Raw genomic sequence first — 10,776 nt, 5'->3', positions numbered from 1 at the left:
GGACTTTCTGACCACGTCATGATCCACCTGATCCCCGCGTACAGACAGAGGCTGAAGCTCTCCAAACCCGTCGTGAGGACTAAAAAACTGTGGAGCAACGAGGCTGTGGAGGAGCTTCGCACGTGTTTGGAGTCCACAGACTGGGACACATTGAAGGCTGCTTCTAACAGCTTGGACGAGTTTACGGACACTGTCACCTCCTATATCCACTTCTGTGAGGACAGCATTGTGCCATCACGCACCAGGGTGAGTTATAACAATGACAAACCCTGGTTTACTCCTAAACTCAAAAAGCTGTGGCTGGAAAAGAGAAAGGCGTTCAGAAGCGGAGACAGGGACTGCTACAGAGAGGCCAAGTACAGGTTCACTAAAGAAGTGGACATTGCTAAACATCAGCACTCTGAGAAGATGCAGCAGCAGATCTCAGAGAATGACTCGGCCTCTGTGTGGAAAGGTTTTAGGAATATCACCAACTACAAGCCTAAAACCCCCCACTCCACTGATGACTTGCTCTTAGCCAACACCCTCAACGACTTTTACTGCCGTTTTGACGAGCCATCAGGCAGCCTTCACACCTCCAACGGCCCCAACAATAGAGACACTTTGGACACTAATTCCCCCACCTCTCCCCCCTACATAGAGCCATCACCACCTTCAAACCGTTCACCTACAACACCCCCCTCCTCACCCCACACAAAAGAGGATTTCACACCACCTCCTCCCACCACAACTCTTCATATTCATGAAGCAGATGTGAGGAAGCAGTTTAAGAGTCTGAATGCTCGGAAAGCTCCCGGCCCAGACGGTGTGTCTCCTGCCACCCTCAGACACTGTGCAAACGAGCTGGCCCCAGTGTTTTCTGGCATTTTCAACTCCTCACTGCAGGCATGTCATGTGCCTGCCTGCTTCAAGTCCTCCACCATAATCCCTGTCCCCAAGAAACCTAGGATCACTGGACTAAATGACTACAGACCCGTGGCTCTGACATCTGTGGTCATGAAGTCTTTTGAGCGCCTAGTTCTCTCCCATCTCAGGACCCCCTGCAGTTTGCATATAGAGCCAACAGGTCTGTAGACGACGCCATCAACATGGCCCTACACTTCATCCTGCAGCATCTGGACTCCCCAGGAACCTACGCCAGGATCCTGTTTGTGGACTTCAGCTCTGCCTTCAACACCATCCTTCCAGACCATCTCCGAGACAAGCTTTCCCAGATGAATGTGCCTGATCCCATCTGCCGGTGGATCACTGACTTCCTGACGGACAGGAAGCAGCACGTGAGGCTGGGAAAGAATGTCTCGGACTCCCGGACCATCAGCACCGGCTCCCCTCAGGGCTGTGTTCTTTCTCCTCTGCTCTTCTCCCTGTACACCAACTGCTGCACCTCCACCCACCAGTCTGTCAAGCTAATCAAGTTTGCAGATGACACCACCGTTATTGGACTCATCTCGGACGGGGACGAGTCTGCCTACAGGAGGAAGGTTGAACGTCTGGTGTCCTGGTGCAGCCACAACAACCTGGTGCTGAATGCCCAGAAGACAGTGGAGATTATTGTGGACTTCAGGAAGCACACAGCCCCACTCCCCCCCATCATCCTGACTGACACCCCCATCACCTCTGTGGACTCATTCCGCTTCCTGGGTACCACCATCACCCAGGACCTGAAGTGGGAGCCCACCATCACCTCCGTCATCAAGAAAGCCCAGCAGAGGATGTACTTCCTGAGGCAGCTGAAGAAATTCAACCTGCCAACACGGACGATGATGCAATTCTACACTGCAATCATCGAGTCCATCCTCACCTCCTCCATCACCGTGTGGTACGCTGGAGCCACTATCAGGGACAAACAGAGACTGCAGCGTGTTGTGCGCTCTGCTGAGAAGGTGATTGGCTGCAGACTCCCATCTTTGCAGGACCTGTACACCTCCAGGACATTGCGGCGTGCAGCTCGGATCTCAGCTGACCCTTCTCACCCTGGACACAGTCTGTTTGACCTGCTCCCCTCAGGCAGGAGGCTCCGGTCCATTCGCACCAGAACCTCTCGCCATAAGAACAGTTTCTTCCCCTCTGCTGTTGGACACATGAACAATAACCATATGACTGTTCCCACCACTAACATATGACCCTACGCTGTGTTCACTGCATCATTTCATGTTTGGCACTGATCACCACCTGCACTCATGTATATATCTTTCAACGTAGCACTCATAATTCTTATTCTCATGTATATATCTCATGTATATCTCATGCACATATCTTTCTACGTAGCACTCTTAATTCTTATTCTCATGTATATATCTCATGTATATCTCTTGCACATATCTTTCCACGTAGCACTTTTAATTCTTATCCCTACTTTTATTTTTTTCCATGTCTATTTAAGTGCTATTTATGACAGCATGTTTGCACTGAAGCACCGCAGCAATTTCCTAATGTTGTAAACCTGCTCAACATTTGGCAATAAACCCCATTCTGATTCTGATTCTGATTCTGATTATAAATATGCATATAAATATGCTAAGATGAGATAGCTGACTTCATCTAACTAGCAAATGTTGTCCAGGCTACGTTGGTGATGCAGTTTTTTTTAATGTGTATGATATTTTTGTCATGCGATTTTAAAGCCGGTCCTACAACCGCATCCAAGAATAACATGCAGCTTATCTCAGAACTGTCGGTGAAAATTATTCTTGGAGCTAGGTTTAATTGAGCTGCATTTTAAAGAGGTGCAATTTCACAATTTGTGTATATTTTCTAAGTTCACTATTTTGTCATGTGTTGAGAAAAACACAGATTTAAAAATTACATGGTCTAATATTTACATTTAGCATAAAACTGCAACATGCTTTTTTCGTTTTTTTTTTTTAAAGACTCGAAAGGACTTGAAATTCAAAATTTCAGACTTGTGACTTTACTCGGACTTTTACACCAGTGACTTGAGACTCGACTCTGACTTGCCTGACATTACTTGAGACTTGACTTGAGACTTGAGGATAAAGACTTGAGACTTACTTGAGACTTGCAAAACAATGACTTGGTCCCACCTCTGGGACTCATGTTTGGGGAGGTGTTTCATGGTGGACTGTGGCTCACAGAATAGCCTTCTTCCCATGGCTGGCTCATTTCAAATACATGGTTGAAAACGCTTTGCTGGCACTGACAGCCTGAGGTCTTGAACTCATGGACATCACCAGATGTTTCCTTCACCAGTTTCCTCCTTTTTAATTGTAGTGATCGAAACCACACAATAACTGCCAAGGGCCTCTATACTACTTATACAAACTTTCAGACCCAGAGCTCTTAAAGGAATGAACCCAGAATAAACGTGGCAAAGAGGTCAGAATCAGCCAGGATACATTAAAGTTTATTATTTTAAAAGAAAAAAAAAGGTCTGCAATGAAACTAAAATATCACAATTAAAAGGTCACTAACGACCAACATTGTACCTTTAATCGTGCAATCTGCCAGCAATGTAACAATCACCTGGTAGCTTGCTCTCACCAGAAGAAAACAGGTGCTCGTTGCTTTAAAAAAAACAAGTCCACCCAGATAAATACGGCTCACAAGAACACTTATCCCACGCACTAAGTGCTTCCCCAAGGCAATAATTGGTATAACTGCAATCAATTTATGTTAAAACACAGGAAATCCATCCACCATAAGACCTGATTCTCATGAGGCACGAGACCCAGCTCAGAGATTACACATAGACTAATATTGCACCGGCTCAGTTAACATAAATGCAAACCCAGACTAAATTTAGAAAATCAGTTTTAAAAGGTGACCCTTGCTCTGAAACAAACTAGGGAGAAAATGCAACAGAAAAGGAGAAAGAGGAAAAAACTGTGACACAAGCCCGTCCTGCAACTGACTACTATGTTTGCTGCACAACTTGCTTAGTGTCTTCTCAGATTACCTGAATCTCTGCTATAGAGATACATAACCACAGTTTGTGTAGCAGGCAACTAAATCTTCTCAGGCTTTTCACTTCCCAAATCACCATTGTTCACAGCCACTCATAACTTCAAAGGAGAGAAGAGGAAGACCTGCTGCTACTTCCTCTTTTATACCCTCCCTTGGGTCCCCTGGTTCTTAAAGCCTTCCGCATTACATAATGCTTTGCCAGGCTATTACTGCAGAGGCTTTCAGTTGCTGTTTGTTTGTGGGTCTTTCTGTTTCAAGCCTTCAACAAGTAAAATGCACGCTCAATTGGGTTAAGAGGTCAATGACTTGGCCATTCAAGAATATTCCACCTTTTGCTTTAATAAACTCCTGGGTCTTTGTTTTGCTCTTTTTCTTGTTTTTCACAACACTGTTACAGTCATGAGCTCCTTCTCAAAATCAAGAGAAGCAAATCCACTAACTTTCTAATCACGGAAGAGCCACCAATCACTCTTGAGGAACAGCGGACTGCTTCGGAGGCATCTACAATTAGTGATCCCTGCCGCAAGGTCTCGCCCACAGTGGAAACGTCTCAGGCTGTGCGAGAGGAGAGAGCAGGGTAAGTGTGGAGGCATCCGGAGCAGGCCAGCGGCTAATCCAAACAAACCTGCTATTCCCACCATCGTACTGTCCAGCGTGCGCTCCCTGGACAACAAGCTAGATTGTGTATGCTTACTTTGGTCCACCTTGAAGTCAGTGAGAGTGTGTTGTGTCCTCGCCTTTGTGGAAACTTGGCTCAATAATAACATTCCCGACAGCTCCATTCAACTCGACCGGCTAACATGCTTTCAAGCAGACAGAGCTCTCGCCGAAGGGGTCAAGGCTAGCGAAGCAGGACTCTGTGTTCACATCAACAATGCCCGGTGTTGTGATGCTGTCGTGGCTTGCAAACACTGTTCACCTCTGCTGGAGCTTATGATCATCAAGTGCAGACCGCTCTACCATTCCGGCAAGGCTACAGATGAGGGGTCACTCACCAGCTGCAGAGCAGAAGCCAGGGGGGGTTGCAGTGATGTGCCCGTGAGCTCCGCCAGCAGCCAGCTGTGCTAGAGTAACCAAGCTCCAGGCCGAGAAGCCGAGGGCACCCCACACCCGAAGTGGCCCGTGCGAGCCCCAGGCTCCAGGCCCCGATAAGCAGTCACCAAGGAGTGAGCCGGTGTGTACCTGGACACCCACCCCCGGACACAAAGGACCACCAACGCACCGATGTCTGAGGGCGTCTGCCACTGGCAGGGGAAGTGGTGGGGGGAGATAGGCCTCCATACCTTGGAGGGCCTGAGATGTCCCCAGAGAGGTGGTGTCTGATACCCGACCTGACATATAGACACAGACATACAGGCACACACAGATACAAACATCCATTCCCACCCTCATGCTCTCATATGCACTTACTCCACACTCAACCAACGTGGAGACAGACATAAAGAGACGCTGTACACACGATCACACTCCCCAAGCGTACTCTACGAAGCGGGTCTAGGTACCCTTGTCCCTGGAGGGGGAAACTGCACCCAGACCCAGGTGGTGTTACCCTTTTCGCTGCGGTGGGGAGAAGCAGACCGCCCCGACTCCGCAGCAGTAGGGAGGCCCCACACTCCAGACCCAATTCGGACAGCCAACTCCTCCTCCTGCCCCCCCGCACCAGCAGGCCACAGAGAACGGGGGTGTGAGAAGACTCCAAAACCTCCCTCTGCCCGCCAGCTCCCCCGCTGACCCCAGTAGGCACCCCCATACTCCGCAACCCGCCAGGGAAACGGGGCCCCAGCCCAGAGACGGAGCGCCCCCAGAATCCCACGCCTGTCCCGGACCAACCCAGGGGCAGCCAGGCTACCACGAGGAAACCATCACCTAAGAGCCAACAGAGCCCCTAATAGGCCATGACCGCTACCCCGGATTGAGCCCCCCAAGGAAGATGCTCCTGGGGAACCCCACGACACCCTAAGCCTGTCCCTACCCCCACACCAATCACAACAGCGAAGGTGGGACCAGATTATGACACCCCACCCCCACTAGGTGATGGAGCTGATCAAAGGAGCCCAGAGAAATTGATCTGATGTGGTGGCAGAGGCTGTATCAAGACTAATGTAATCTAATAGATAATTTCTATATTGGTTAGAATTAAGATTATTTTTATTTTTCCAGTTCATGAGGACTGTTTTCTTGGCTATGCATAGGGCAGTGAAAACCATATGGGCTATATTCTTTTCTGAAGTGACATTATCTAAGCTGCCCAACAAACACACTAAGGGGGAAGTTGGAATGTTGCATTTCAGACACTTTGATAAGTCTTCACATATCTCGCGCCAAAACTTCTGCACTGGTGGACAGAACCAAAGAGCGTGGATATAATTGTCCGGTGAATTGGTTTGGCAGTGTGAGCAGTTGTTGGTAGACGTAAAGCCCATCTTGAACATCTGATGACCTGTATAGTGCACTCTATGTAGTATTTTGTATTGAATTAATTGAAGACTGGGATTTCTAATTAGATGAAAGGTTTTTAAGCAAATCTGAGACCAGAAGTTTAGGTCTAAGTTAACTGATAAATCTGCTTCCCATTTTGCAATAGGAAGTGATATTGATTCATCTGTTTTAGAAAGCATTCTGTATATTTTGGATAGTAATTTGGGGGTTTTAAGAGTAAGAAATTGAACGACACTTGGTGGTGTTTGTAGTTCAACTTGACCCGGTTTAAATTTCTTTTTTACTATGGATTTAATTTGTTGATATTCTAAAAATCTTTTCTTGTTGATTCCATATTGTGTAACTAGTCTGTCAAATGAAATAAATTCTGTTCCTTCTAGTATATGTTCTAAATATTTGATTCCTTTACCACTCCAATCTGAACAGTTTATCATATTATTGTTTTGTAATATGTCAGGGTTGTTCCAGATAGGTGTACGTTTGCATGGGATTAATGAAGACTCCGTCAATTTTAGAAACTCCCACCATGCTGTCAGTGAAGAGCTGATGTTGATGCTTTTAAAGCATTCATGTTGTTGGATGTTTGAGCTGATAAATGGTAGGTCTGAGATCTCTAGATTATTGCAAAGTGCTTGTTCTACATCTAGCCAAGGTTCATCTAAGACGGTATGTTTTAGCCATCCTGAGATAAACTGAAGCCTGTTGGCTAAGAAGTAGTGCTGAAAGTTAGGTAGATCTAATCCTCCTTTATCCTTGGTCTTTTGTAGTGTTTTTAAGCTGATACGTGGGGGTTTATCTTTCCAAAGGAATTTGGACATACATGAATCTAGAGATCTGAACCAATCTTGTGGTGGTTTAGTTGGGATCATTGAGAATAAATAATTTATTTTTGGTAAGACCATCATTTTTATAGAGGCAACCCTTCCCATGAGTGATATGGGTAGACATTTCCACCTAGCCAGATCGCCTTCTACCTTCTTTAAAAGTGGGATATGGTTTAATTTAGTTAGATCTGCAAGCTTGGGAGAGACATTAAAACCTAAATATTTTATATTTCCTGATTGCAGTGGTGTAAGGCAAGGCAAGGCAAGTTTATTTGTATAGCACAATTCAACAACAAGGTGATTCAAAGTGCTTTACAGAGACATTAGAAACAAAAACAAATAAAAAGCATGATTTAAAATTGATTAAAACAAGCAAACAAACAAACAAACTAATTAACAAACAAACAAACAAACAAACAAACAAACAAACAAACAAACAAACAAACAAACAAACAAACAAACAAACAAACAAACAAAACAGTATATAAAATCAAAACAGATAAAATCAGAACAGTAGATAAAATCAGTAGTTAAATGTAAGTTTTGAAATTTAAGCTTAAAAGTGTGGATTTGGTGCTTTATTCAAATGCAGCTGAGAACAGGTGAGTCTTCAACCTGGATTTAAATAAACTGAGTGTTTCAGCTGATCTGAGGCTTTCTGGGAGTTTGTTCCAGATATAAGGAGCATAAAAGCTGAATGCAGCTTCTCCGTGTCTGGTTCTGACTCTGGGAACTGATAAAAGACCGGATCCAGATGACCTGAGGGATCTGGAAGGTTCATACTGGGTCAGGAGGTCATTGATGTATTTTGGTCCTAAACCATTTAGAGCTTTATAGGCCAGCATCAGAACTTTAAAGTCTATCCTCTGACGGACAGGCAGCCAGTGTAAAGACCTCAGAGCTGGACTGATGTGGTCCACTTTTTTGGTCTTAGTGAGGACTCGAGCAGCAGAGTTCTGAATGAGCTGTAGTTGTCTGACTGATTTTTTAGGTAGACCTGTAAAGATGCTGTTACAGTAATCAAGCCTACTAAAGATGAATGCATGGACTAGTTTTTCCAGGTCCTGTTGAGACATCAGATCTTTTATCCTTGAAATATTCTTGAGGTGATAGTAAGCTGATTTTGTTATTGTCTTAATGTGTTTTTCTAAGTTTAGGTCTGCATCCATCACTACACCCAAATTTCTCGCCTGGTTTGTGGTTTTTAGATGTATAGATTGAAGTTCTCTGGTGACCTGTAATCGTTTTTCTTTGGCGCCAAAGACTATTACCTCAGTTTTGTTTTTATTTAGCTGGAGAAAATTGTGGCACAACCAGTCATTAATTTCCTCAATGCATTTACCAAGAGCCTGTACAGGGCCTTGGTCTCCTGGTGACATTGTGATATATATTTGTGTGTCATCTGCATAGCTGTGGTAGTTTATTTTGTTGTTCTTTATAATCTGTGCCAGTGGGAGCATGTAAATGTTAAACAGAGGGGGTCCCAAGATGGAACCTTGGGGAACTCCACATGTGATACTTGTCTGCTCAGATGTGAAGTTACCTGTTGATACAAAGTATTTCCTGTTTTCTAAGTATGTTTTGAACCAGTTTAGTACAGTTCCTGAAAGAACTGCCCAGTTCTCCAGTCGTTTGAGTAATATGTTGTGGTCAACTGTATCAAATGCTGCACTGAGATCCAGTAAAACTAGGACTGACATTTTTCCACTGTCTGTATTCAGACATATGTCATTAAACACTTTGGTCAGAGCGGTTTCTGTCACGGTTCTGGGTCCGTTGGACCCAGTATTTTGAGTTTATTATGTTTTGGTTTATTTTTGCATTATGGATTGTTTTCTGATGTTCTGGTGCTTTGTTTATTATTATCATTATAGACCTGTTTCTGTTATTCTTGGTGAGGGATCAGTTCTTAGGTTTTGGGTTCTCATGTGTGTTGCAGTTTCTGTTCAGTGTCTAGTCTGTCTCTCAGTGTCATGTCTGCATCTGGTTTAGTAATTCTTGTTTCCTGTTTTATTGTGCAAGTTGTTGTCTTATGTTAGTGTGTGCAGCTTAGCTGCTCCGTCTCGTTAGCCCTGATCTCCCCCAGGTGTGTCTCCCTTCTGTTGCCCATTCCCTCATTACTACCCTGTGTATATTAGCCCTGTGTTTTCCCATGCTGGGTGTCGCGTCGTACCATCAGATTATGCCTGTGTGTTTCTGTTCTCCATATTCCATGTTCACTTCATGGTTTTTTTCGTACCAGCAATAAAGCTGAGGTTTTTGAGTTTCAAGTTAGTGTCTGAGTCCTGCGTTTGGATCCTCCTCTCCGCCTGCCTGCACACAGAGCCCTGACAGAACGACGCGACCAGTAATGGATCCAGCGGACTCATTGTGGAAGTGCAGCTCCCGTTTTGACGGGACCCGGCTAGCGCTTGGAGGGCCTCCGTGCTGCCGTTCCTCACTAGCAGCCTATCCTTCGGCCCACTCGTCTGCTTCCTCACCGCGGACGCCCCGGTCTCGCAGAAAACGCTCCAGCCTGTTCCGTGTCTTCATCCACGCCTGGTCCAGCCTCCGTGTCTTCATCCACACCTGGTCCAGCCTCCGTGTCTTAATCCATGCCTGGTCCAGCTTCAGCTCCGCCTTCGTCTTCGTCTGGTCCTGCCTCGTCTTCATCTTTGTCTGGTCCTGCCTCGTCTTCGTCTGGTCCTGCCTCGTCTTCGTCTTCGTCTGGTCCTGCCTCGTCTGGTGCTGCGGTTGCCACACCACCGTCAGAGCCAACTCGACCCGTTCCGCCTCGCCTCTGCCGGCTGTTTTCCGGGCCTCTAAGTTGGCATCATGGCCTTCGGGGCCGGCCTCCGGAAAGAGTTCGTCGTCGCCGCCGCTGGCATCGCGGCCGACCTCCAGACCTGCTCAGTGGCCACCACTACCTTCCAAGTGGTCGGCCTCCTGATTGGTTTTGCCTCCGCCGCTGTTGCCGTGTGCACGGTCGGCCTCCAGAACTGTTTGCCCGTCGCCGCCGTTGCCGTGTGCACGGTCGGCCTCCAGAACTGTTTGCCCGTTGCCGTGTGCACGGTCGGCCCCCTGAACTTTTCATGGTCTCTTGTTGGGCTCGGATTTGGTTTTGTTTTTGATCCGTTTTCCTGTGTTCTTGGACTGTTTTCTTGTGTGTTTGGACTCTTGTGCTCCTTTTTGTTTCCTAGCAGGTGATTTCAATCATGCAGACCCAAAGACTGTGCTTTCCAAACTGCATAAACACATTAAATTTCCCCACACGAGAAAACAACATTTTGGACAATGTTTTCACCACCCAGATAGGAGATTACAAAACCCTTCCCCTCCCCCACCTTGGTGCCTCTGATCACATAACTATTATGCTAATGCCAGCATACAGGCCCCTGCTCAAAGCCACCAAACCAGTTCGTAAGCAGATACATGTGTGGCCAGAAGGGTCCTCAGAGGCACTGCAAGACTGCTTTTCAACCACAGACTGGGAGATCTTTAAAAAGGCCGTCACACACGACAAAACCACAGACCTGCAGGAATATATAGAAACTGTCACTGGCTGCATCTTAAAATGCATCAATGATGTCACAGACAAGCACCATCACTG

The sequence above is a fragment of the Maylandia zebra genome, linkage group LG5 (assembly GCF_041146795.1).
Source record: "Maylandia zebra isolate NMK-2024a linkage group LG5, Mzebra_GT3a, whole genome shotgun sequence".
Classification (NCBI taxonomy): domain Eukaryota; kingdom Metazoa; phylum Chordata; class Actinopteri; order Cichliformes; family Cichlidae; genus Maylandia; species Maylandia zebra.
The sequence above is the reverse complement of the archived record's forward strand: the minus strand, read 5'-3'. Positions refer to the sequence as shown.